Genomic DNA, 25405 nt, shown 5'->3' on the forward strand with positions numbered 1-25405 from the left:
CCATGTGGCTACTCAAGTCTTCCCTTTGCTTCATTTGGTTTCCAGTGGCATTAAATGGTAATTTGTGATGGGGACACCAGAGGGCACCATTATAACACTGACTACCTTAAAACTGCAGGCTTGGGGCTGGGGTAGTTTTGAGGGAAGGGGGAGAAAACCAGTTTGATCCCTTTGGGAGATTACTATACTTTTATATAACTCAAGCAGATGCTTGGAATGCAAACCATGTGCGATGTGAATGGTCTGAGAGCCAGTGACCAAGTCTGTGCTCACTGAGCTCTTTTACCTCTCGGACAGGACTTGAGTTGGGGAACTTGATATTGTACAAATGATCTGTTGGCCAGTGTTTCATTCATGCTGCCCACTGTATCCTTGTAATGTGATCTGGGCCACGGCAGATGGTATGGGATAGAAGAAGGACATGCAGAGAGAGCCCTCTGAAATGAACACTACCCACCGGTGGGTGTGGCAGAGCATTGTCTGTACATGAGAGTCTGAATGTCGTTCTCGCCTTCTCACCTTTACCAGGTTACTCCCTCCCTCTGAGGGTCATCTGTGAGTGGAAAACACAGTTCTGTACCTAGAAGCCTGAGAGTGTCTGGGGCTACAAGGGTTAACAAGCATAATTGCAAAGATTGTCCGAAGGCTGATGGAAAGCAGAGACTGAATGGGATTGAGAACAGATGCGAGGCTTGATTTAAATTACATTTTATTGGATGCTGCAGCCTTAAGAGACGTGACTGCTTTACAGTTTGTTTCCACACTGTGGGCAGCTGCTGTCTGTTCTGTGTCCACAGTAGGATCCTGCCCAAAAAGGAGCAGCCTCCCCACCTCGTTGTGTTTGAGGCTTGGCGCCTTTCTCTTAACTGTAGGGCTTGAGTCAGGAACATGGCTTGACTCGCAGTGGGGCTGCTATGTATCCTCCATGGCTCTGAGCCAAGATTGCATTTGCAGATTCAAAAGGGCCAAATTTCTTTCCCTTCTACCTCTTTTCTCTCCCTTTCCCCTGGTATTTGGAAATAGGGTTTTTTGTGTACTGGTTTGTTAGTTTCCTTTCCTTCAGTTCTCCCCCCACTGTCAATTTCTAGGTCATTGCTGCTCTTAAGACTTCAGCAATTGGAACAGGGTTGGTTCTGTCAATGATGCGTGAAGCAGACTTAGAGTCCCTGCTTGGCTTCCACTGCCCTTGTGGGAGCAAAAGCTGATGTATGTTTGTCAGTGAAGTCTTAAGTGTAATTCAGACAGCCAGAGAGCAGACTGAGAGGAGGAAGAAAGTGCTTTTCTTACTGGCGTTTCTCACTGAAGCTGAGAGCTATGGGAAGGTAGTGGGATTTTTAGAGGGATGGGCTGGACTTGTGGTTACTAGTTTTTGCCCGGATTGTAGCCTGTTTCACATAGAGTAGTGGCAAAGATGCTGACCTACATTCTTCCTCTTGAAGGTGGTGGGGTGTGTGTCTATATCCTGATTTATATTTCTTCACAGAAGCAGATTAAGCTTCCGTAGAGTGTTGATGGGTATTGCCATGGAAAGAACATAGACACAATAAAATTGGTGGGTTTCAACCCCAGAGCTGCCGCTGACATTTCTGGCTCAGTGAAGACTTGCCTGTGGGTAGATAACTAACTGGCAAGAGTGTGTGAGGTCCAAGCTACCCAGAGATCAAAAATATTGGCAGAGCTCTATTTGCTACCCACCCCCCACCCACTGCTCCCTGCCTTTATTAAGTGCCCTTTTAAGATTGACCAATAAGAACTGGGAGGTAGGATTGAGATACTTCTTGAGGATCTTCAAAAATATCTATTGAGAGGTGTTGCCTTGACTACCGAGGGAGACCAAAAGAAAGAGCCAAGATGTTACTTACCTTTGTGTCTGTCCCCAGCACCTAGTACAGCGTGGGGTACCTGGTAGGTATTCAGTAAACAGTCATTGAATGGATGGATAAATGAACCAAGGAAGACACTGCCTTTTCCTCCATCTCGAGGCCAGTTATCAGAAGGTAAACACTGTTGGTGTTTCTGCACGGAGGTGGAGCAGGGCCCTGTAAAAGAAGGGTGCTCCATCTTACAAGATGTGTCTTGACACATTGTGGAGCGTTTATTGGTCTCACAGATGCGTACCAATCGCTCCCTCTGATGTAGTGGCATTTTGCTTGAGGCAACTTCCACACTGCTCCCAGGAAGCCTCGGGTTTGGGGAGAGGGAGTCCTACCCATGGGCTGGGAAGATGGGCACCTGTCTGGATGTTACCTAGTGTCCCTAGGGATTGGCCGGAAGCTTTGCCTCCATTTGGCAAGGGATCAGGGAGGAACACACCTTTGGTGTCCCACTTTGTAACTTTTGAAGAAAGTGGTGATCTCAGGTTCTTCCTGAAAATCTGAGGTGCCCTCTAAGACATTCCCCTTCATGCTGCAAACGGCACTGGTCTCCCTCTTCTCAGAAGTGCATTCTGTAGGGGGAGAAGGTGTGCCCTCTGGCCTCCCTTGATTTTCAACCCCAGCCCCAAGGCACTGGCAGTAGAAGCTAATTGGGCGCAAGGGGCCTGGGTAGAGGCTGTCTGAAGACTGGGGAAAGGAGAGAGCCAGCTCCTTTTTTAAAAAGCTCTAATTGAGTTCTGAATCAGCCTCCCTCTCTTTGATCCCTCCTCTGTTTCCCACACTGCCTGAAAGAGCTAGATCAGCATTTTATAACAAGGGTGCGCCTGCTCCCCACACCGCCCCCCTCTCCCGACGCGCTCTCCGCTGCCGCCATCCACTGCTTGTCTCCTTCAGTTAAGATAATGAAGATGCTGAGAGATAAAATGTGTATTTAATAAGGGTGGGGGTAGGGAGGCGGAAAGGGGCAGCCAGGGCCTTCCCTAGTTTGGGGCCTAGCCAAGACTCAAGCTGAAAGCAAAGCTGGAGTAAGACTTGGCCCCAGGGTGTGGGGGTTTCTGGGCCTCAATCCAGCTGACTTCACTGCCTGCTGTTTGCCCTAAATTCCCCCACCTCCACCCTCTCACCCCCACACTCCTTTCTTTCCTCTCTCCTTGCTCCCCATGGGGAAAGGGAATCTTGCTTCAACTTTATTTTCAGCTGGTAACTTGGCCTTTGGTGCGGTGCCCCCAGTCCCCGAGTCAGCTGCAAGGTCGGGCTAGGGCAGCCCCCTCTAGCTAAGGCCTGCAGAAGCCTTGGGTTCGCGGTGGGGGGTGAAAAAAAGCTGGAGTTAATGAAGACCAGCTGCTAGTCTGGGTTCTGCCTGCAGTTAGCTGGAGGCCAGCCTTTGGTGGTGGTTGGAGGTACTGGGGTGCGTGACCTCCGTCCCTGGGCACAAGGATATCCTGTGGCAGCTGAGGCTTGCGCTCCTCTCTGGGCTCGGTTTTATCCTTAGTTTGTAAGAGAGGAGTCCGTTTCCCTCTTGCCCTACTCCTCCCCTCTCCAAATAACACTCGCCCTTATTGGGCTTTATAACTGTAGTGGCGGCCCAGCTGAGATCTGAGGATCTCCAAGTTCTTTTGTAAACACTCATTAACTGCCTGGGAAGAACCAAGAGCCCTGGTTAACAGCTGGGAGGGAACTGAGGCACGTTAGGGAGAAAGGCTTGACCTGAGCTCACCCCATGGACTCCACCCTGGGGCCTCCATCCTTCCTGTCTAGCTCCTTTCCTCAGTAATTCCTATAAGGGGGAGAAAGATGTGGGTGAAACACTGCTGCCCTCTCCCCTTCTAGGAAGAGGCCATACTTTCTCCCTGCCCTCGAATCTGTCCCTGACTACCTCCTGCCCCACAGAGTCCCTTCACCCCATGACACTTTCCCTGCTCTGCTGCTGCTGCTGGAGATGCATGCAATTCTCCTTGCAAAATACTCTCACTCCAGCCCTCTGCAGCCCTCCCATCCACCTTTCCCTGGCCCGCCAAACCCAAACCCCAGTGCCTCCTTTTGAGGTACTTGGGAAAATCACCTATCCTAAACTGGGCCTGTAACCTTGAAGCTGATCTAATTGTGCTGAGGTCCCTCTGTCCCTTGTATTTATCCCAAATGGTAGCTGGGAAAATACTCTTTCTTTACTGAATTCATTCTGGTAAAGTTTCAGGATTAAGGGCTGGGCAGCGGCACTGGTTGACCCCTATGTGTTCTGAATCTCCTCCTGCTGACAATTGCCATTTCTGGTGATAGATGTAACCCAAAGCCCCCCAGCTCCACCTGCTCATACTCTCATCTGTATGTGCATGTCTGCCCACTTTAGCACACTCCCAGGTACACACACCCTAGCCAAGATATGAAACTACCAGTTTCCAACTGCCATGGATGTCTCATCGCCCTTTTACTTGTGGGGAAATCGCCCTCCCCTCCCCTGGGTGGCGTCCTAGGTACTTAGGAATAGTGGGGAGGGATGGGAGATTGTGCTATGTCTCTGAGGGGCGGGATAGGAGTGAGCACCTGTCCAAAATGCATACATCCATCCCCAAATTCTCAATGGCTAAGTGGCTTAACAGGAGTGGTAAGGAAGGAAATCTTAACCCCCATCTTCAACATCAAAGCCCAAATCATCTGCTAGGGGCAGGAAGGAAGAAATGTCCTTTTCCTCTTGTCAAATATTATCCTGTCTTCAGCTAAAGTCATCCATGTGCTGTGTATTTGAGACTGAGGACTGTTCCGGCCTCCAGCCCATGACTGAGACACCCTGCTTTCTCCCAGTGAGTTCCTTCTCCCCCTATCAGTCAGCTCTGCACCCGCTGACCCAGCCAGGGCTGGTGGAAGAGGGCGGGGAGAGCTTACTGTTTGCCGAGTGGCCTTTAGGACCCAACGGAAACCCGTGCCTCTTGCAGCAGCCTAACCCAGAAGCAGGGGGGAATCCTGAATCGAGCTGAGAGGGCTTCCCCGGTTCTCCTGGGAACCCCATCGCCCCCCTGCCAGCACACACCTGAGCAGGTAGGACCGCGCACGCCCCTTCCCAATTCCCCCTCGGCCGCCTTCCGCCGGGCTTCTCCGCTGCTGATCTGGTCGTTTCCCTCTCGCCAGTTCAGGCTTTCCCCATCCCTCCTCCCCCACTGATCACTGTGGTCCGGGGAGGTGGGAGCCTGGGAACAGTGGGGTGTCTGAGAGCTCGGAGCCCCCCGCACCCTGCAGCGCCCTTCCCGCGCTCCCTCCCAGGCATTCCCCGATCTCAGGCTAAGAATGGAAAGTGGGGGGAAGGTCTGCCCAGGCCCCACGCCCTTGCACCCTCCTTTGCAGTATTGCCTAATCCCCCTTCCCCCACCTCACCTCGACAGGAGAATTTACCGTGCTGGGGTGATAGTGGAGGGAGCAGGAGAGGAACCAGAGCCTTCCAGGGGGATTTGTCTCTCGCTTCCTCCTGGCCTCCCCGCCCCAAGAGCTTGGGACTTTGGTTTGCCCCCAGCTCCCTACTCACCTTGTAGGGGAACTAATGCCCCTTTCCAGATCTCACACTCAGGTGGCTAAAGGCTTTGCTGGAGGGTAGTGGAGGTTGTGAGCAGTTTTCGGTGACCTGTTCCTCTAGGGAAAGTTCTTTCATTCTTTCAGCTTAGAGCCCCCATCACTGCCAATACCTCAGCACCTATTGCAAAGAACCCCCCCCCAACTACGTGTGTGTGTGTGTGTGTGTGTGTGTGTGTGTGTGTGTGTGTGTAGACCATGTGATTTTAAATCTACAAGCTTTGGATAAAGGTGGCTGCGTGCATTGAAGGGGAGAGATCCCAGAATGTGGCCCAGGCCAGAACAGGCTCAGCCCAGATGGCTGGGGAAGGGGGTGTGGACCAGATCTGGGAGGCCACCCAGCCATGCCAGCTCCCTGGGCTCCTTGGCTTTCAGAGCCTCAGGCTCCTGGTGTTACCCCAAAGCTTCTGCCCTCCTGCAGGCTCTCTGGGAAAGGGTTGAATGGCACCTACTGTTTACAGTGGCTTATTTTTCCCTCCAGCTGGGGGCTGACAAAGCCTGCTCTCTGAAGATCTAGGGCATCTCATTCTGGTTTAGTGGGTTTGCAGGAGGGGTGTATGACCTGTCAGAGTAACTGTGTGAATGTGTGTATATCGCCTCTGAGCAGAGCCGACTGGGGAGGAGAGTGATAGGAAAGACTGGTCACACTTTGGGGGAGCCCCTCTAGCTCTCTGTGGTGGAGTGGGCAGCATGTCCCCTGTCCCCAACTGTGAACTCTATCTAGGTGTGGGGTGTGCTTTGCAGTCTCCATGACTCCTTGGATCCCCAACAGGTTGGTTTTGTAAGAAAGGGTGGATAATGGAGTGACTTCAGACTTAGTTCTGCTCTTGACCCGGGAAGCAAAGTAGAGATTCTGAGTGTGAACAGGTATGTGCATTTGTACTGAAGCCTCAGTTTTCTTTCCTTCTTTCTTTCTCTCTTTCTCTTTCTTTCTTTCTTTCTTTCTTTCTTTCTTTCTTTCTTTTCTTTTCTTTTCTTTTTCTTCCTTCCTTCCTTTCTTTTTTTCTTTCTTTGACAAAGAAGGGAATTTATTTCAGTGAGGCTAATACAAGGAAGACAGCAGACTAATGTCTCAGACTATCTCCCTCAGTTTCTTCATTTGTAAAAATGGCTATTGGTAGCAAGCCCCGCTTGCCTGATAGGGACACCTCCATAAAGGCCCCATAAGACAATGTATTCTAAAACCCAGTGCAAATGGTAGTTTCCGCTGGGGTGGGAGTGGGGGTTCTAAGATGGGATTCTGTTCCTAAATCTAGGTCAGTCTCTCTGCTTTGGCTTTCCCTCACCCCAATCCTTCCTTGCCCATCTGGGGGATGGTGGAATCAGGCAGGCTATTGCCCTAGGGGCTGCAGAATTACCCTAATGCTGGTGGTGGCTGTTGCCAGAGAGCCTGTGGTCAGAGAGGACAGATCTCTCTACTAGGCTTTTCTTCCTCTGGGGCTCCACACCTTCTCCCCTGAGCCCTGTCTCCACCTTCCTCTGCCATGCCTGCTCAGCGTCCTTGTCCCTGTCTCTCCCCTGCCCAGTGGCCTCCTTGTCCGGCTCACTGGACAGGGGCCCTAATCGGATTGGACAGCTGAGATATGTGTGGCGGCTGAGAGCAGGGGGGAGGGAAGCCAGTGGGAGGATGGTATGAGGGCTGCCCCTGGCACTGTCCAGGCCTCCCAGGCACCACCTTGGTCCTGCGGACTCCCGGCTTGGCTTGGTCCTGGGGAAGGGGTGCCAGAGGAGGCTAGGAATGAAGATTAGGGGAGGGGGGAATCCACCCAGGACCCCAGGACCTCTTTGATCTTTGGTGGCCTAAACGACACTATCTCTGACCGTGACCTGGAGGAGAGGACAGCAGGTGAGGGCCAGGCTGGCTCTGCCCCCTCCCCCATTCTCATGGCCCTGTTTTCTTCTCTTCTTGTTTGGAAATGTGTTCACTTTCCCCATCCAGCCCCTTTGGCCAGTTCCCCCTTATGGGTCACATCTGGGAGCTGCTGGGGGCACCATGTGTCTGCCTCACTCTGGGCTGTTTCCTCCCCTCCAAGGTATTTCTCTCATTCACTCTCTGGGCTGGGCGCCAGGACTCCTGGGTTTCCCGCCTGCCTCCTGGTGCAGGGCTGTCCTTCTGGCCTCCAGAGAGTCGCTAAGCTGGTTTCCTTCCTCCTGTGTGGGGAGGGCCTTCTCCCTGGGCTGGGAGGTGTCAAGAATCCCAGGTGGGATAGGGGTGGGGCACCACAGCCCCTGGCACTGTGTACCCCAACTCCTCCCTCCCAGCCTCTGACTCAGCTTGGGGGCAACACATGCCCTGCCTGGAAGGCATGGCCTGTTCTCGCCTCCAGGCTTTCATCTTTACATGTGGGCAGCCAAGATCTTCTGCTATTCTTTCAAGCTTTTTTTCTCATGGTATCTGGGGGGTGGCCATCGAAACCCCTATGTCTGTACCCACACATTTTGGGGAGCAGAGGATTAGCATAATTAAGGCTGGGGCACTATTTTGTCTTCTCTCCAGCTGGGCCAGGATGAAGGAAACCAGCACAAACTTCCCCATGCCAATTCCCTCTGCCCTCAAAAGACCAGTCAGTGGAGCCAGGCCCTGCCCTCTCGGTGCCCACAATGTGGTTGGCACTGATTTGTCAGAAATTGGGAAGGTTTCCCTCTAGACTGCTTGCCTCCGCTCTCCTCCTCTCGGAGGGCAGGGACAGCTCCAGGATGGCAGGCACTTATGGGCAGGCCTCTCCCCTAGGGAAGGGGTGTGGGATGCCCCTGAGATGGCCAGGTTGGCACTCTCCCCAGGCTGGAGTCCTGGACTTGGTTTGGAGCTGGGAGTTTGTGGGGGAGAGCAGGACATGGGCCTCCCTGCCCCCCTCATTTCCTGCTCTTTGGGCAGCTGTGGGCGAGAAAGGCTGCAGGGACTATTTTTAGTTGGTCTGTCCCCTGGCAGGAGGGACGTGCAGAAAAGCACGGGGCAGCAGAGGGGCTGGCCAAGGTGAGGGTAAGCAGGCAGGCGGAGGAGTGAGGAAGAGCCAGAGGGGCAGCAGACAGGGCAGAGAGGCACGCATTGGGCTGGGGCAGGGTCTGGCAGAGAGGGTCCTGACCCAGGTAGATGGGCTGGGCTGGGATGAGGAATACTGGGCACCCCTTGGCGGGTTCTCTGTCCTGCTAGACTTAGAACCCTGAAAGGGCATTAAAGACCACTTAGACAATCCCTCCCCCTTGTGGAGGAGCAAACAGGCCTGGGTGGGGGCAGGATATTTCTTGCACTAGGACATGCAAGCAGTCGTCTGGCTACACCGGGACCCCTTGCACTGATCTTCTCTCTTCAGGGTCCCTCACCACACCTGGTTGTGTCTCCCTCCCCTGCTGCAGCAAGGAGGACCTGGTTGTTTCCTTCTCTGCTTGTTTATGCACCGTCTCCCGTCTCCCGTCTCCCGTAAACCCCAGCTTGGTTTGTTTAGAAGTCTCCACTATGTGGAGAGAGCCTGTGTCCAGGCTGGAAGGAGGTCAGGGTTGGGGTTTGTTTAGGTGGCCTGTGGCCACTGGTGTGAATCGAGGTGCTGGGCATCTGCCAACAGGCTCACAGGCTGGTGAGTCTGGGCTTAGAGACACCTCAGGGAAGGGGCATCCAGTCTCACTCCACCTTAGAGACCCAGAGAAGGCCCGGATTTGCCCGCAGTCCTGAGATGAGGTAAGGACAGACCAAGGACGGGAGTTTTGCAGGCTCTCCTGAGCCCTCCGGCCCCACGGAGGTCATCCTGGTTGTTTGCCAGTGCCCCCAAGAAAGGAGGGGCACAGGCAGAAGAGTGGGTAGATTACCAGAGGCTTCCAGCCACAAGTCAGAAGTGAGCCCTCCTCCAAGGCCTGGGGGCAGAGCACCTGGTTGAGCTTTGGGAGGAGAAAGTTCAGGAGAGAGTTGCGGTCCCTCAGGACTCAGTCTCCGGTCTCAGTCTCACCCCCAGGGCCACCATGTTGCACAAAGACTGTGAATGGTGCCCCCTGGAGTTGTTCAGGGCCCTGCCTATGGAGGCAAACGTGGTGCTTCTGTCCCCCACCTTCTTTCTTTCAATCAGCCTCAGATCCAGCTGGAAGGAGGTGTTCCAGGTGGGCTTGAATCCAACATTTCCTCCCCCACTCTGCCTCCTGCCACTCTGTCTCCTATTCCTCTGTTGCCTACCCCCTCCCCACCAAGCCTGGCACAGTGGGCCACAAATTGTGGTGCAGGCACCCCTCCCCCCTCTCCATTCAGTCTCTATGTCTCTGGGGGCTGATTTATCCTGCCCCCCCCCCACTCCTGCCCGCCTTCAGGCCTGCTGCAGTGTGTGAGAAATCAGTAGTGCAAATGGATTGAGGTTGTTCAGCCAGTCCATTCCCCTTGGGCCACCCCCCCCCCCCAATCCTCCTGGGACTTGGAGAGTTACCCAGTCCCCTTCCGGCTCCACATACACAGTGATATACACACCTAGTGGCTGTAGCTAGAGCGCTGAGCGCAGGAATTACTCTTTCTGTCCATCGCTGCCTCTGTCCCTCTCATTCTCTCTCTTTCTCTCATATACTGGGCTGGCCTTAGCATGACAAATACCCTTGACCATTTATTTTCTAGCTTGGGTGGAGTGGGGGTGGAGGGCCTTAGAGAGCAGTAGGCTGCCAGCCAGAGGTGGGGGGAAGCAGGTGGGTAAGGGAGACTGGGGGGGGGGGGCGGGAGGACTAGCTGGGGAGGGATTGGGTGACAGCCCACCCCATCAGCCTCTGGTAATCCAATCCCTACACCCCACCCTCCTGATTCCCCTCCTGTTCAACAGCTTCAGCAGCTGCTGGCAGAAGCAGGGCTGGCAGAAGTGTGTGTGACTGCATGTGTGTGTGTGTTGGGGGTGGAGAGGGGCTGTGGGGGCAGGAGGTGCTGCCAGGACATGTTAAAGGAGCCGCACAGCCTGGGTACGACTTGGGTGGCAGGAGGAGGTGGGGCTGGTGGGAGAGTGGGTGGTGAATGATGGCAGGGGGCAGGCCGCAGCGGGGCAGGGCAGCCTAGGGGTCTCACAGAACTTGTCTGCACTAGAACAGGGCCTGGCAAGCTGGGGGTGGGCAGTGATGAGGGGACAGGGGCGGGTACAGCTGTGGCTAGCCCTAGGATGCCTGCTCTTCGCCAGGGGGCGCATGTAACCATGGAGGACACAGCCTGCCCCTGTCCCCAATCCCTGGGCTGTGCCTGCTGGGCATCACAGTCTTGGTGACTAAGTCACTTCTGTCCTGGGGCTGGCAAGGTGCCAGGCTCAGCTCTTCTCGGTAGGTGAGTCACTGCCCTGGCATCTCCCCCGGATGCAGCTGAGTCACCAGGCTGTGCCTGCTGGGCAGGTGGGCACCATGCTTGGGGTGGGGTTGGGGGACCATGTGTGTAGCCTCCGGTGTCTTCTCTGATCTCTCTCTGGCATGTCCTGGCCCTATCCACCACCCTGCAGCTCTGGTGTTTGTCCCATGTGCTCTATTGAGGGGGTAAAGAAGGAAGCAGCATGGTACTGAGTGGAAATGTTTGATTCGGAGTGAAGGGGGGGCGGTTGAGAAGGGGCCTGTGGGTCAGAATCTTAGCTCTGCCGCTGGCAAGCTGTATGACCTTGAGCAAGACAATTTCCTTTTCGTACCTCAGTCTCCTCATCTGCACAATGGAAACAGGAGCCGTGCCCCAGATTACCCTTCAGTTCGAATCAGAGGGAGTGGAGAAGTGAGCGTGCTTGTGGGAGGAGCTCCCCCAGGGATGAGGGGGGCGGAGGGCAGCCAGGGAGGGGAAGAGGAGTCAGGGGCTGGGCTGGTTCCAGCAGACATTTCCCACACGGCCTGCATCCAGGTAGTCTCTTCTCACTCACTACCAGGGTGGTGCTGTTCTTGAATAGGAGCTCCCCACCGGCTGTGAGAGGGAGGCCTTGTTTTGCTGGAATTGTGGGCCCTCCTGGGGGGCGGGTGTCTCAGGGCTATTTTGTATCTCCTTTGAGTGCTGCGGGCTCTCTAGGGTTTCCCTTTGGAGAGAGATCCCTGTCTTGGGAAAACAGTGGCTCAGACTTCTTCCCCAGCCCATTGCCTTCTGTATACAGGAGGGGAAGGGCAGGCCCCAAGAAGGAGTGTCTTTCCTAAAGAGTGAGGAGCCCCCTGGCCTGTGGCTTTTCTCAGTCTGATAGTCTCCTGCTGCCTCCTGCACTTTTCTCCCCTCCTGTGTAGGGTCCCTGCAGGGTGGGGGTGGGGACCCTGCTGGGGGTCCGGCACAGCTGGAGTTCAGCTGCTGCAGCTTGAAGACTCCTGGCCTCCCACCTGGGGACCTCTCCTGTTTCCTGGAGTCAAGCCTGGGTAGGGCTGGAGCCTGGACAGGCAGTACTGGGTGCCCTGGACAGGGGGAAAGTGCCCCAAAGGCCTGTGGGCTGTGTGCTTGTACATCTGGGGCCAGTCTTCTGTGCATGAGTGTCTGGCCCCCTGTGGGGAGTGGGTGTGTGGGTGCATGAATTTCTTCCTCCATCTGCACATGGGCCTACTGCCGTGTCTGTTCAGGAGTGTGCCCCACACTGCCTCATGACCTTGTGCATGCACAAATGCCTGTCTTATATGTGCATGTTCTGTTTGACTCAAGGATGTGGATACATGTGTGCTCTGAATATGCATGTGGGTGTGCACATATGGGGGGGGGTCCTGCATGTGCGTTTACACATCTGAATCTCAGTGTGCACGAGTGTACCTGACCCTGTGTGCTGGCACGTATATGTGAAGGCCTTTCTTCGTGGGAGGCAGTGTACCCGTGTTTATGCACACTTGCATTTTTGTGTCCATAGCTTTAGCTAGAAGGGATACTGGCAAAATCTAGGGCAGGAAGAGCCTGTGTGGGCTAGGGGTGGCTGGCGCTGAGCCCCCTCCCAAGCTGGTCTCACCCGGGGCGACGCCCCCTGCTGCTGGTTAGGCTCAGGCTGGAAGGCCTGGGCGGTTGGGGGGTGGGGGTGGGGGGGTTGGGGGGGAAGGGGTTAAGCGTCGGCGTCCACATCTGGGAGCCATTGGCGCATTCCTGCCCGCTGAGCGCATGTTTGCGGATGGATCTGGACGGGACAGGACGGGAGGGGCTGGGCGGGCGTTTCGCACCGGTGGAAGGAAATCCAGACGAGAGCGCGAGAGCGAGAGACAGCCGGGCCTGGAGGGCGGGAAGGGGCCTGGGGAAGCGCTGCCCCAGCGCCCTGTCCCTGTGCCGGACCTCAGAGCAGATCATCCCACCGATCAGGCTTGTCCTACTTTACCAAGGCTGGGGGGCTAAAGCTGGAGGGAACAATCAGATACTCCGATTCTCCACCCAGCTGTGCAGCCGGTGTGATGGTGGACAGAACCCTGTGTCCATTCCCGACCTCCTGTTCCTCGTCTGTAAAGCGGGGGCCGTCGGGCCGGTGTCTTTGAGAGCTTTGCCAGCTGGGTCAGGCTGAGAGTCTTCCTCACTGGGGTGGAGGCCTGGGAGTGTGACACTTCCCCTTCCACTGGGAAGTCCTGTGGGGGCACTTGTGGCCACTTCTCTGACCGGGGAGGGGGGTGGTGTTGTTCCTTAATGATTTTGCTTCCCCCCAGTAGGCTGCTACAGGTGGGGATGCGATCCTTCCAAACGGAGCAGCAGGCTCGAAGGGGGCCTGTGGCTGTGCTGGGAACTGGGGTCTCTGCAGATGGAGAGTGATTCAGATCTTGCCCCGCTAGAGCAAGAACGAGAGCTCTTCTGGCCCCTTCAGACTGGGCCAGGAGAGAGAAGCTGGAGTCTGAGAGTCCTCTAGCACTGAGGGGTGCTCCTGGGCGCCCCCTGGTTGGTTCTTGGAAGATCCAAAGGCCACTGCCCTTCTGGGGGAAGGGTACTTGGCAAGGAGATGCTGAGGGGTTAGGTTGGGCTCTAGTTCCTCAGACCTGCTCGAACTGGAGAGCTGTTTGGGGGAAGAGGAGAGGAGTCATTACTCGAGGGAGGTATACCTACTCTTGCACTTCCTTTTTTTTTTTTTTTTTTTTCAGATGAGAAAATTAAGATTCAGAGAAAGGAAGCGACTTATTCAAGGTCGCACAGCTCTGAGTTCCAATTGATCCCCAGAGAAGGATTATAACTATAGGAGTTAGGGGCTTAATATCTAGGGCCAGAGTCACTATATTCACTTCTATATTATGCTCTCTTCCCCGGTTTAGGTGTTGGGCGTGTGTGTGATCTGTGCCTCTGCGAGTGTGGGTATGTGTGATTGGGGGCAAGGGAGTGTGATACCACACACTGCTGTCCTTTCTCGACAGAGTCCTCTTTCCATTCTTTCCGCAGAACTCCTCCTGCCCTCTCAGAATCTCTCCTTTTGGGGCAGAGGGAGGGAATTCTCCCAGATTCCCACGGTCCAGCCTTTAGCTAGGCGCGTCTCCTTTAAGACTCGCCCTTCTCCGGGTCTGTTAAGGAGGGGCGGGGGGCGTGATCCCACAGGCCCGCCCCTGGCTGGTGATAGGTCGGTGGGCGGGCAGAGGCGGGTCTGGGTGGGGGAGAGGGCCGCCCCTCCTGCTCCGTACCCTCCGCCCCCCTAGTCTGGGGCTCCGGGTAAAGTTTCAGCCTCCGCACGTGACTCGCCATGGCCGCTGCCTTCGCCCCGCGCCCCTGAGCCGCGGCCCCCCAGACTGCTCCTCTCCTGGGATCCCGTACCCCTGACGCTTAACAGCACCGAGGCGCAGGGTCAGGGCAGACGCCGAGCCCGCGGGCGCTCTGGACGGATTGCTTCCTCCCGCTGCGAGGTAACCTCTGCCCCGGGGATTTTGGAGAGCCCCCAGCTCCCGCGGGCACCGGGGCCCCTTGGCCTGTCTCTGATAGGAGCTGCAGGCGGGGACCTGGTGCTGGGCGGGTTCGGACGGGAACCCGGGGTTTCCTGGGCTTCCTACCCCGCCGCCGCCGTGCCCAGGGTGGGGGAGTCCAATCTGTGCGTCTGTCTGCGCCCGAGTGTTCGCGCGCAGCCGTGAGGCATCTGGGGCGGTCTGCCGCGCGTGTCCCCGGCGCCCGAGCTGTGGCAGAACCGCCGCTGGGAACTCCTACTCCCTCTTGCTTTCCTCTTCAAAAACAAACAAAACAAAAAGACTTTCAAACCTGTTTGGGGAGAGATCGGATGCCCAACGGACTAGCCCCCTCCTTTTCCTCCTGTTATCTGAGCTGCCCTGTGGTTTGGGGAGAATCAGCCCGGAGGCCCACCCCCACCGGAGCAGGCGGCTGGGGGGCGGGGCCCGCTCAGCTGGTGTCCCCCGTGGAGTGAGGGGAGCCGATCGAATTGGGTAAGGGAGTCAGTGCAGTACCAGGAGGGAGGTCTCTGGATCTAGTGCTACCATGGGGTTATGGAAGCTTTTTGGGGTGAGGGGAGGACGGAATGGACTGGTTGTCTTTGCTCTGCAGAGGGTGTCTGGGACCTGGTGCCACCCACGAGGAGGAGAAGCTGCTAGCCAGATGTGGATGTGGAGGGGGGGGGGTGCTGGAAAATCAGCTTGGCTATGCCCCTTCTCCTCTCTGGGCACTGCCCTATTGTCAAGTTGCTCAGTGGGAAGGGCGGCAGGCCACCAGTGTGCTAGGCTGGGGATGGGGACCAACTCCTATGGAAATCAGACAAGAAAAGCCCCACAGCCTTGAAGATATTTCTCTGCCTCTGTCCATCCTGTCTTGGATAGGATGCCCATGTGCTGGCATGGGGTACCCTCAGCATTCAGCTGGTGCCAGCTCCTTCTACCAGATTGCTTTCTGCCTGTGGGCTGTGTGCACATGTGTGTGTGTATATGTTCTTAGAGGGACTATTCCTGAGAACACTCCCCCACTTCCCCACCCCCTTCTGCTAACTCCCCCTCACTTTTGCTCCTGACCACCATCCCTCCTCCAGTTTCCTGGGTGGGAGATTCAGGGATGTCTCTTGTCCCTTTCCCTGGCTGCAGTGGTCATAGGGCAGGGTTGTTCTAGGGAAGTGGTTCAGTAAAGGCACCAGGTCTTGCTACAAAGTGGGCTTGAGCGCCAAGCACTTCTTCAGGGCCTTGTGCTTGATGGGGAGGCTGGGTTGGGGAAGACCCAGATCGGAGCGGGGGTGGCTTGACACCTTGGGGCTTCCCCCTGTTGGGGGTGGAGATGAGTCTGGGGGAAGAACAAGAGAAAGAGTATTTGGAGCTGGAGGAAAGGGGGGGTCTGGGGGTTTCTGACTATGAAGGGTGTTAGTGTACTGGGAGGGGCTGGGACATCAGTTCTGTCTGGGAGTCTGGGCTATGTTGGTCCTGAGACCGAGTAGTCACTAGGGTCAGACTGGAGTAGGCCCTTGGGAGCTGAGGATCTTAGATTTGGACTTTGAGGGTGTGAGTGAATGTGCATGAAATGGTCCATGCAGGAGTTTCCCCACCAGACTGGTGAGGGCAGTGCAGATGAGGTAGCAGTTCTGAAAAGACCCTGGGTTTGGAATGGCTTAATCCTGGCCACCTCCTCCTATCACCTCTCAATCTTCATCCTTAATTTGACCCTAAATGCCCCTGCTACCATTCTGGGACACTTCTCTGGTCCACCTCCTACTCCCAGCCATGTGGCAGCCTGGCAGGAAGCTAGCTGTGGGCAGCCCCATCCTGATCACCCCTGTGCCTCCCCCGCTGGGCACAGTCACCCACATGTGCCATGACGCGGTTCCTGCCACTCTGTCTAGTGTGGGGTAGAGGACATTGTCTGAGTGGCACTTCAAGTCTGTTTTGGGGGCATTGACCCAGACCTCGGTTAATTGGCTCCTCCTTCCTAAATCCTTTGGTCTTAGAAGCTGGCTCTGCCCTCTAGGACCTTTCCCCCCAACCCACTTCTTGCTCAGACTTCTAGGTTCTTTAGTGGGGTAGTCCTCAGAACTGTGTGACGTGAGGGTGCGGCCTGCTCCAAAATATAAACCTCAGTGCCTGGTTCCCTGCGCTTTGGGCAGCATAGGCTGGGCAGGGCAGGGCCTGACCTGGGCTGAGCTGAGGGATGGGTGTGTTTGAGCCTTTCTGGAGGTCTGTTTAGGAGTAGTGTCTGGGATCTATGGTGATGGGCATCTAGGGAAGGTAATCCTATCCCTGTGACGAATGAACATGGTAATCTCCACTTGCCCAGTGCCCCACGCCCCTTTCTGGTGGCAGTGGTTTTGGGAGTGTGGGAAGCTGGCAGGGTCCCTGGCAAGATGACCAGGGTTGTCTTGACTTACTGGGTTTTGGGAAAGGCGTGTGGCAACTGATACCTCAGCTCCCAGGGCTTTGGCCGCACATCCTCTCTGATGCCTGCTGTCTTTCTTCCCTCCATTCCCCTCTCCACCCTCTGGCTGCTGTCTAGAGCCCACACGGTTTGTAGGGGATGGAGGGTGGGGGCGAGGGCCTGGATCTCCGTGTGTGTCCAGGGAGTGTTCTGGGGATTGGCAGGATTGGCTGAGAGTGTCTGGGTGTCCCTGCAGGGTGGGTGGTGTGCAGGGACCAGGCCCAGAGTGTGAGAATGTGTCAGCGTCGGTGTGTCTGTCCCCCGTCTGGCTTGGGTGTGGGTGTCTCTTGCTTGTCTGGATCTTGCCTCCCGCTCCAGTCCCCGCCCCCCCCCCCCCCCCCCAACCAGTTGGGACCGCCTGCTTGCTCTCCCTCTCTCTCCGCAGCAACTGGAGCCTCCCTTGCCTGTTCCTGGAATTTGGAGAGGAGGAGGAGGAAGAGGCAGGCAGACAGACCTCCCACACTGTAGCCCGCCTGCCTGGCATCATGGGGAAATGAAATAGGTGCTATGGAACTAAGGTTTCCTTGCCTTCTCTAGACCCTCCAACACACATCACAGAGTCTAGGGAGCCACGTTTACAGAAGGGCCTTGGGCTGCCCCCTACCTGCCTGGCAGTGATGCCTCCTTCTACCCAGCATCCTGCCTGCTTGGCCCCTGCCGGGACCTCTAGGCACCACTGTCAGCCCCGGGAGCGGATGGGGGATTAGACTGCTGCCAGCCTGGCCAGCACCTGTTGCCAACCCCCAGCGCTGTAACTGGAGCCGGCCATGGAAGGGGGCTACAAAATGACAGGTGGAATTTCTGCAACCAGGCAACCCCCCCCCCCCCACTGGATGTGCCTTTGCCTTCCGGCCGGAATAAGGAAAGCCTACCCCCCCACACCCCCTCTGCAAGTGTCAACCTGATCTCAAGGATGATGTCCCGATCCTGCCTGTGGGGGCAGGGCCTGGGAGATGGGCAAAGGAATGGGTTTATTGCTGTTTGCCCAGTGACCCCCCCATCCCCTTCACAGGCTGCAGAGCTGAGCTGCCCTTGTTTAAGTTAACTGAGCTCTGTTGCTCAGGGAGGGCTGGGGGGCATGGGGGTTGTGGATGGGGGTGGTTCTCTGTTAATGTTTTAATTGCATAAAAACTGGGAGCTCAGCTCCCGACCAGTGGGGAGTCTGGGTCTGGCTGGCCGCCCGGTTTGGGCTAAATATAGTCTGGGACATCTGCAGAGAAGGGGAGGGGGGTGGAGGGAGGTTCCTTTCCCCCCACCTTCCACCAAGGTGCCCTCGTCTGGGCGGGCACCTTGGAGCAGGGAGGGGGATTCCTGAGCACAAAAGGCTGGGGAGAGGCGGTGGGGGCTGGGTACAGTTGGGATCTCGCCTGTCTGGCGGCCAGTAGCTGCCTGAGATGAACCCAGAGGCTCAGGACAGGCTGGAGTGGGGTGTGCGGGCTGTATCCAATGGCTCTGCTCCCCTCCCCCCAGAGCTGCCTGAGGTCAGGCAGTCTCCGTGTGTCACTGCGCCCTGCCGGCCGCCGCCGTGTGTCACCGTGACCCACTCTCTGTGTGCCTGTGTGTACACACCTACCTAGGAGTGGCTCCCTCCCGGCTCCTCCCCCAGAGCCTCTGTCCCCTGGGTCCTACCGCAGATCCCCAGCCCTCCTTCCTTCTGCCCCTCGGCCCACGGTGAAACCTCCAGCCCAGGAATCGAGACTTGAGAAGGGGAAGCTGCGGTGGGGAGTTCTCTGATCTCTAGTCACGGCAGGAAGTGGAGGGGAGGGGGAGGAAGGGGGAGAACCGTGAGTGGCAGGCCAGGAGGGAGGGCCCATCAGCCCTGCGACCAACCTCACACACTGCGATAGGGGGTGGCCACCCTCCCAGCTGGCCCCCTTCCCTCCAGCTCCAAGTGGGGGAACCTTAAGGGACAGCTGATTCTCTAGGGGCTAGTAACAATCTTTATCACCCCCCAACACTGGAAAAAAAAGTCTTCCTGTCACGTGGCTGTCACTTCCTGTCCCACTGTGGTTCCAGGGATGTTTGTTGTTGGTTGCCATGGAGATAGCCGCCGTGGGCACTACCCCGGTTCTTGTGGGGAGGGAGCTGCCCCTCCCCCCAGGGCCACAGTTGGGAAGGGACTTGGGGGGCCTGCCTTGGGGGCTATTTCAGGCTGAGTGTGTGTGGTCTCTGATGCTCCAGATCCTCTAGGCAGCCCCCCCCCCCCCACAGACTTCTGTCTGTGGGAAGGAGTCACAGCCACCTACCTACTCAGACCCAGTGTTGGGGAGACTGTGACTGTGCCTGGCTGTGCTTGACTGGCTGACTGTGTGAGTCTGACTGATTGTGTGGTCCTGTCCCCTCCAGGCTAGGTTGTGCTGCCTCAAAGATACATCACAGAGGTTCGTGGGACCTCTGCTCCCTATCTCCTTTTACCTTTGGAACCTTCTCCCATCTTGTGTTCTCATGGAAATTGCCTTCCCCAGGGAGCTTCTGGGATGTCTTGGGGTATAAGCTGGAGTGGGAGGAGGCTGTGGGCAGGTTGTGTGTGTGTTTGGGGGTGGGGAGGTGGGGGTCTGCCTCACCCTTGCACACAGCCTGTACCAGCCTTTCTCTGAGCCTGAAGGCCCTGTGCTTTAAGGGGCAGGCCATACGACTTTGTGACCCATTCTTCCCACCCCCTTGTGGGTTTCCCTCTTCAGCCAGGGATGGAGAAGAGGAGATTCCCCCTAGTTCTAACCCCCAACTGGTAGGCAAGTGTAGAGTAGGAAGTTCCTGGGGGGTCAGTGGATGGAGGGGTATGGGGCGGGGTACAGTCTGACTCAGGCCTGGTCTGGGGTCAGAGCCAAGAGGATATCCTGAGGCAGGGGATTGGCGTTCCCGGCTTCCCTGCAGTCGAGGTCCCCAGGGAGGGGTGCTGGGAGGGGATTGGTAGGACCATGTCCTGCTGACTTTCTGCCCTAGGATTCAGAATCTGGCAGTCTCAGGTTTAGGGCAGAGCTGAGGGGATAGCGGAGGGCGGGGATTGCTGTAGCCTTACACACACACACACACACACACACACACACACACACACAAACACAACCTTGCTGTGTGTGCTCCCATTGTGAGAACAGTGTTTCCTGCGTGGTATAGTGGGGAGACAAGTGGTGAGGGGGCAGCTGCCAAGGTGAAGGTGGGGAAAGCCCCGTGCCAGGCTGGGTATAAGGACGGTGGTTTCCAAGCTGGGGGGGGGGTCCCCTTTGTCTGTGCCCCCTTGGTCCCCTGCCCGGACAGAGGGGCCTTTGTTTGGTCCACACACTCCTGTGGTCTGGCTGTGGCTTCGGCAGGCTCATCTCTTCCTCTTCCTGTTTTCTTCCTTCCCTGTAGGTTGCTCCCTCCTTGAAGCCTGGGCTGCCCCCTGCCCTTTCACCTACTCTCTGCTTTGAAAGAAGACCCAGTGGGTTCCAGGGGAGGGGGAGCTCAGCCACCTTGAGCTTTGGAGGTCCCAAGCATGTCTCCTAGGGGGCTCTGGGGTGCAGTCTTTGGGGATGCAGGAGTTGGAGGCACTGTCATGCCCACAGAGACCACCATTTCCTCCTCCCAGAACCTGGCCTGTCCTAGGTTTGGACTTACCCAGTTGCCCTTTCTGCTTGGTAATCAGTCACTGCTGGAGGTCAGGTGGCCCTGCGTAGCTGGGACAGAACCTAGGGCCAGGTGGGGGCACAGGTTGAGGGGACATCAGACCCACTCTTCTGGGACTGAGTGCTGCATCTTGAGGCAGTTGGGCAGTGGCAGCATCCAGAGGAAGATGCTGGACTTCATCCCTCCCCTAATCCCCTCTGAGGATGTGCTAAGGGCCTGCACATGTTTGGGGCAGGTTTTCAAACAAGTCCTAGCTCTAGTGAGGCAGGCCTGGGATTGCAAGGGTCTGGTAGAGAAGAGGTGCCCTGTACCTGTCCCGACATAGTCCAGGCCCTCCTGGGGTGGTGATCTCTTTCAAAGTGGGGCTGGCCTTGCTGGCTCCCTGCAGCTGGGACTCTGGTGAACAAAAGGTAAACAGAGGACCAGAGTGGCCAGACTGTGGACTTGTAGGGGAGGAGAGGGGTGAAAGCCTTGGCCAGAGGAACCTTTGGAAAAGGGAAAGAGGGAGTAGTGATCATCACTGCTCCCCAGACCCTGCCTGAAGATCTGAAGAGCTAGGAGGAGGGGAGAAGTTGTGGCTTTGTGTGTGTGTGTGTGTGTGTGTGTGTGTGTGTGTGTGTGTGTGTTCCTGGAAAGTTTATAAATAGTTCCAGCCCACTGTTCTGGTTTAGAATCTGCCCTGTCCCGCCCTGTCCTGCCCTGCCCTGCCCTGCCAGCTCCTTATCTGATTAGGGGGTACAGAGGGTCCAGGTCTTTGTTTCCACCAGGGTTCATGTCCTGTGTGTTCCCCTGGGTACCCCGTCAAGTTGAGCTGAGCTTTGGGTGTCATTTGCCTATGATTCATTGACTGTCTAGAATGCTGAGGAAAACCCCCATCTCCCCTTCTTTTAAGCTGCCCGGTCTCTGTCCCTATCTCTCAGCCTCTCTGGGACTGCCTGCCTTCTGTTCCTTGGGAGCCATTGTTGCAGGGGAGCCTGGGAGCTGAGAGGAGGGAGTCAATGAGGAAGGGAGGCTGGATCAGCTGGGTTTGGGGACCCCCGGCTCCTCTTCTCTGGGGATAGGAAAGGAAATAGTCTATTTCTCTTCCCTTCCTCCCCTCCCCAAATCCAAAAGGTTTCTCTTTTTTGGTTTGTGAAATGAAAGAAGGGAATTTGGGAAAGCGCTGTGGTTGGGCATCCACCCACACCCGAATATCCCTCACCCACATCCCTCTTCTCAGTCTGGGGGGAAGCAGACCCTGGAAAATGGGTAATTGTCTCTCTGGGGCCTGTCCACAGACACTAGCCCTGGTTGGGAAGAGGGAAGGGAGAGCAGACACATGGCCCAGGGAGGCACGGGGTGTGGTGAGAGGTGTGGGGAAAGGGGCCCCATTGCCCAGCACCGCCTGTGTGCCCAGTGCTGTGCTAGGTGCTTTCCAGACTCATATGTCTGAAACCACACAGCCAGTTGTTGAGAGGGGTAGCTCACAAGTGAGTAAACAGACGCTTAGAGAGGTTAAGTGACTTGCCGAAGGTCACCCAGAGTGGCAGAGCTGAGATTTGACCCTACAAACCTCTGGTTCTTTCTACTGTCTTCATGGCTCAGCCAGCCCTTGCCTTTTCCTCTAGGTGTGTGAGTTTCCCCTGGCACTTTTTGGGAGTGAGGGAGGCTCCGGTGGGCAGGGTGCATGGCTGGTGGCTGGCACTCCAGCGCCCACCCCCTCCGACTGTGCCCAGGCGAGGCTCAGCCTATTGGAGGGATGGGCCTGTGGTTTTCTCTGCCTTGAGGGAGGGTGCCCACGGGTAGTAGAGCTGGTGGGCAGAGGGTGGAGGTTGGAGGTAGGTAGTTTGTTTTCCCTTTCTTTGGTGGTTTCAGTTCTCTACCCCTGGGTCCAGGTAGCTGGGGCCCAGGTGTCTCCCCAGGGTTCATGGCTCCAGAGGGAGCTTCTGAGGCAGGGCCTGTGCTCTTTGGCTCAGCCCCCATCATCCCTGCCCTCTCCCATCCCTGTTCCCTGGCCAGCCTGGCCCTCGGCCCATTTCTATGACCTTTACCCCCTCCCATGGCTCGAGGTCCTCCCTGGGGAGCTGAGTAACTCTGCACCAGAGTTTGCAGGCTGAGCAGGGTTAGGGATAGTGAGGCTCTCATGGGGTGAGGGAGGCCTTCCAGTCTCTCACTGGGGTGTGGCTTTGGAGGGCAGGGGGTTTTGAAGTTTGGTCCCATGTCTAACTCCTCACAGGCAGAGTTGAAGCATTAAGGTGGGCATAGTCATCTCTCCTCTGGGGGCAGGGGTGGGATGCAGAAGGTCCAGACTGGACCGACTGAATCCACCCCCTATGCCCCAAAAGCTGAGTCAGAATGCCTGGGGTCTAGAGTGAATGGCTTTCTGGGCCTCAGCTTCCTGGGCCTCACCTCAGGGAGGCCGGCCCCTGTGTGGACGTAAACCCTCCTGAGTATTTGTCAGAGGGTGCACCTCAGTGTGTGTTGGGTGCTGGGCCCCCAGGGAGGCAGGTACAAAGGCCAGCCTGGCTGTGTGAGGGCCAGGGAATGTGCAGTTTGGGAAACTGTGGGGCTGTGGTTGTGTGTTTGTGGGGGGCTGTGTCCTGGGGCCGTGCACACAAGCCCTGAACCATATTCATTGTGTGGTGAAGCCCAGGTGTGGAGAGATGGTATCTCCAGGTTCCCTCTCTTCACGTGCGTGCCCGCACACACACAGGCTGGGGCGTGCAAGCATGCTCTTGCCCACCCGGATGCTTTCCATAGACCTGCATGCATGAGTTTCTGCAGGACAGAGAGAGAGAGAGAGAGAGAGAGAGAGAGAGAGAGAGAGGGAGAGAGAGAGTGTGTGTGTGTGTGTGTGTGTGTGTGTGTGTCTGACTGTCAACGCTGATGAGGCTCGGCCAACCCCTCCTTCCCTTGCCTGGCTCCTTCAGCTCAAGAGTTCCCGTTGTGTGGGGCCCCACAGGGGCGTGGGGGGCTGGGGTGGCAGCTGGCCCAATGGGTGGGGCCCCTGTTCCTCTGACGTCAGCCTTCTCAGCCTGGGAGGGAATCAACAGGGGCCTGGGGAGAGAAGGGGGTACTTCATTCAGGAGTAAGGAGAGAGGCCTTATGGTTGTCATAATTAGTACCAGTAAAAATCATGGTCATTAACAATGTCCAGATTCCACTCCTGGGGGAGCTGCTCCCTCCCTAGCAAGTACCTGTCCCCTCTCCCCCTCCCTCAGCCTGGCCCAGCTGGGCCCAAAAGTCCTGGCCTTGTCCACTGTGGCCTTGGCAGGAACTCCTCTATCCCAGGCATGGTCCTCTGCCAAACGCTGGCCATGTGCATGTCCCTTGGATTCTAGGTCTGAGCCTGGAGCCTGGAGCTTAGAACCTGGTGTGGCCTAGGCTTGGTGGGGGAGGTGGGGGGAGGAACAGGGGTTGGAAATGCAGGCAGTCCTTAGTTTGGGTCTTTGTGACCTTGTTTCTTTCCTTTTTCCTTTTTTCTCTTTCTCTCTTTCCTTTTCTCTTCCCTTCTTCTTTGTGTAATATTTATTTTTTATTTTTAATTAAACCCTACCCCCAATGCGGGGCTCAAACTCATGACCCTGACATTGAGAGTCACACGCTCTACTGACTGAACCGGTCAGGGGCCCCTCCTTTCTTCTTTTTAACAGGTTTATTGAGATGTAATTCATATACCGTAAAATTCACCCATTAAAGTGTATAACACAGTGGTTTTTGTATACTCACAGAGTTGTGTGAATGTCCCCACCATCAATTTTTGAAAATTTTCATCACTCTAAAAAGACCCCGTTAACTGTCAGCAGTCACCTCCCATTTCCTTCAAACCCACCCCCCAGCCCCTGGTGACTGCAGTCTGCTTTCTGTTTTTATAGATTTGTCTATTCTGGGCATTTCATAGAAATGGAATCATCATATGTAGCCTTTTAGAACTAGCATGACTGTTTTCATGTAGTAGTAGTATATATCAGTACTTCATTCCTTTTTCTGGCAGAATTAAGTTTGAATGTGGATGGACACTCTGTCCATTCATCAGCTGATAGACATTTGGGTCGGTTCTACTTTTAGGCCATTGTGAGTAATACTGGTCTGAACATCCGAGCACAAGTTTTTGTGTGAACTTATGTTTTCATATCTCTTGGAGAGATACCTAGGAGTGGACTTGCTGGATCATAAGGTAACTCTGTTTAACTTTTTGAGGAACTGCCACATTGTTTTCCAAAGTGGTTGTACTGTTTTACATTCCCTCCAGCAGGTGTATGAGCGTTCCGGTTTCTCCATATCCTTGCCAGATTTATTCTTTTTGATTATAGTCATCTTGGTGGATCTGAGGTGATATCTCATTGTGGTTATTTATTTACTTATTTAAATGTTTATTTATGTTGAGAGAGAGAGACAGAACATGAACAGGGGAGAGGCAGAGAGAGAGGGAGACGCAGAATCCGAAGCAGGCTCCAGGTTCTGAGCTGCCAGCACAGAGCTTGACGTGAGGCTTGAACTCACAAACCGAGAGATCTTGACCTGAGCTGAAGTCTGATGCTCCACCCACCAAGCCACCCAGGTGTCTCTCATTGTGGTTTTAAAAGGCTGTTTCTTTGGGGTGCCTGGGTGGCTCAGTGAAGTATCCTACTTCAGTTCAGATCATAATCTCATGGTTCATGAGTTCGGGCCCCGCATCAGGCTCTGTGCTAACATCTCGGAGCCTGGAGCCTGCTTCGGATTGTGTGTCCCTCTCTCTCTTTCCCCTCCCCCGCTGGCACTCTGTCTGTCTCTGTCACAAAAATGAGTAAACATTAAAAAACAAATAAATGGCTGTTTCTTTTTGTCTTCTTTTGTCTTCACATATATACAATGCCATACATATGTCATATATATGTGTATATGTATTTGTATATAAAGAAATATATCCATGTACATGTATTTATTTTAGTATATCCTATACCCCAGGTGGATTTGATTGGAAGCATCCTCTTGCGGATGCTTCTCTTTTTCCCCTTTCTCTCTTTTCCCTTGTTGCTGCCTTTCTGTCTGTGTCATGGCATCTCTGGGTTCATCTCTGCCTCTCTCTGCCCCATGGTGTTATCTGTGCATGCCCTTCTGATCCCAGCTGTTCAAACAGGGTTTGGATCTGTATACACACATGTGTGTGTGTATGTGGGGGGGGGGG

General features: G+C 55.7%; 1 protein-coding gene across 4 annotated transcripts in view; it reads left to right on the plus strand.

Moving 5' to 3' along the window:
• Positions 1 to 4731: 4731 nt before the first annotated feature.
• RARA (retinoic acid receptor alpha) overlaps positions 4732 to 25405 on the plus strand; it is a 43749-nt gene continuing 23075 nt past the window's right edge. Inside the window, exon 1 of one of the 4 annotated variants that reach the window (XM_049635992.1) lies at positions 4732 to 4907. The gene's annotated coding sequence lies outside the window, so the exon portion shown is untranslated. Of the gene's footprint in view, positions 4908 to 12515; positions 13377 to 13407; positions 14169 to 21884; positions 24416 to 25405 lie in introns of those variants that run through there. The other 3 variants (XM_049635995.1, XM_049635991.1, XM_049635996.1) reach the window with 3 other exon arrangements.

This window comes from Panthera uncia, chromosome E1 (genome assembly GCF_023721935.1).
Source record: "Panthera uncia isolate 11264 chromosome E1, Puncia_PCG_1.0, whole genome shotgun sequence".
In the NCBI taxonomy this organism is placed as follows: domain Eukaryota; kingdom Metazoa; phylum Chordata; class Mammalia; order Carnivora; family Felidae; genus Panthera; species Panthera uncia.